The sequence below is a fragment of the Vollenhovia emeryi genome, unplaced genomic scaffold (genome assembly GCF_000949405.1).
Source record: "Vollenhovia emeryi isolate VEMERY1.0 unplaced genomic scaffold, V.emery_V1.0 DF947010.1, whole genome shotgun sequence".
In the NCBI taxonomy this organism is placed as follows: Eukaryota; Metazoa; Arthropoda; class Insecta; order Hymenoptera; family Formicidae; genus Vollenhovia; species Vollenhovia emeryi.
In genome coordinates this window covers 1-1769 of record NW_011959356.1, presented here as the reverse complement: position 1 = coordinate 1769, position 1769 = coordinate 1, and the positions used below count along the sequence as shown (strand labels likewise).

At 30.1% G+C, this 1769-nt stretch overlaps 1 long non-coding RNA gene across 1 annotated transcript; it reads left to right on the top strand.

Annotated features, from left to right (window-relative positions):
• The first annotated feature begins 244 nt into the window (after positions 1-244).
• Positions 245-1324, top strand: LOC105558933. Its single transcript, XR_001008710.1, has 3 exons — positions 245-661; positions 866-1038; positions 1301-1324. It is a non-coding gene; the product is annotated as an uncharacterized LOC105558933 (long non-coding RNA).
• The last annotated feature ends 445 nt before the right edge of the window (positions 1325-1769 follow it).

Below are 1769 nucleotides of genomic sequence, written 5' to 3'. Positions count from 1 at the left end.
TTACTATGTAATGCATTACTTGAAACGGTACAACTTTCATGTTTAACATTTTTTTCCATCTTACATATTTAAAAAGTTATTTAGAGTAAACTTATATGGATACATACATACATACATACATACACACATACATACATACATAACGACATTTTTTCTAAATGTGATTTTTGAACGTTTTAGAACATTCTAAACATATTTTCAAAGAAAACTGGAAAAAAATTTTTTTCACGAAAACAAAGCTTCCTCTATGAGGAAGCAATTGCAATTGTTTCCATTTCGAATGTTGCCTTTTCGTTTCCTTCAATATACTTGTACAGTACTGAATTATCATATACGAGCTAGAGGTTATATTTCAACATCTTGAGCTTTTATCAACTGGAAATTTCATAACATAATAATAATTCTTACAGACAGCTAATTATTGCGATTTTTGCCAATAGTCGAACCCAGTATATTGCTATTCGCAATAGGTAGTGATCCAAAGAACTTGAATATTGTAATTGTTAATGATGAAGCTGGCAGTTGCGAATACGGCAGTAACTTTGGCAATATTTGGAATGATGAAAGTACTTGCCACTTCGGCAATCTAAGTTGTAGATTCCTAAACAATTTCGACAATACCATTGCGACACAGGTGTAATTCCAAAATTAATAATATAATGTAATTATTTAATGATGTGTTTAAGTATACGAGTAGGTACAATGGCGTTTTCTGTTGTCTCGGTATCCTCTTGTCCGTCACCTATTTATTCCGATGTAAATTGAAAAATTTTTAGTTTTTTTATTCAATATTAATTAAGCAAAACAGATTAATAATTATTAACGCGTTTGTTGACGATTCTTATTAAGTATATTTTGTTTTTAGAAGTATTATAACAATATTTCAGAGGCGAGATATGATGTCCAAAGGGGAGAACTTCATGGTATAATATATTTTCATCAAAATTTTTCCGATAGAGAAACGAGTGGAAAATGTTACTTTCGCGAAGGATTTTCACCTTCTTGCCAGTCAGATTCAAGTTTTCCTCGATATGAGCGGTAAGTTATACAAATGTTGTAGAGAGCATTTCACAAATACTTAAAAAATTTTATTACTTTGTATTTGTGTATATTTCGACACACCAGCGCGCGCGCACGTAGAAACGTATCTTTAAATAGAAAGTTTTGTTATGTAAAGAACTACACAAAAAGGAATCCAAGAGTTTAAGACCATTTTACATCCTGAATATTTTGACATGAACGACATGTAAAACAATTGATTTGATACAAATATTTAAATTTATAATGACTTTCGTTACAGAAGGGCCAATTGGACTTTTTCTAGAGAGGAATCTGCTTGAATGGTTTTTTGAAGTTTTTGAGGCTATCATGAGTGACTGCAAATATTTGCCAAAATTGGGCAGGGCGCCAATTCGAGTCAGTATACATATAATTTTCAATTTTATAAGTAAATCTCCTTCTCTTCTTCTCTCTCTCTCTCCCTATCTCTTACGTAACACTAACAGAAAAAATTAAATTTTCTATCCTTTTCAGTTTGAAGATCCTATATATAGTACTATTGATTTAAAGTATGTAGACTTCGTGATACCAACATTCCTGCCATCGTAAGCAAAAATGAAGACAACATAATAAATAAACCCACTTTACTAGACTACTTATATTTTCATTATATGTATAATGGTAATTATAATGAATATAATAAGTATTAGTAATTATAATTGTTATAATTTGTTATACTATATTATATTGGTACGATCCGTGAATAGATC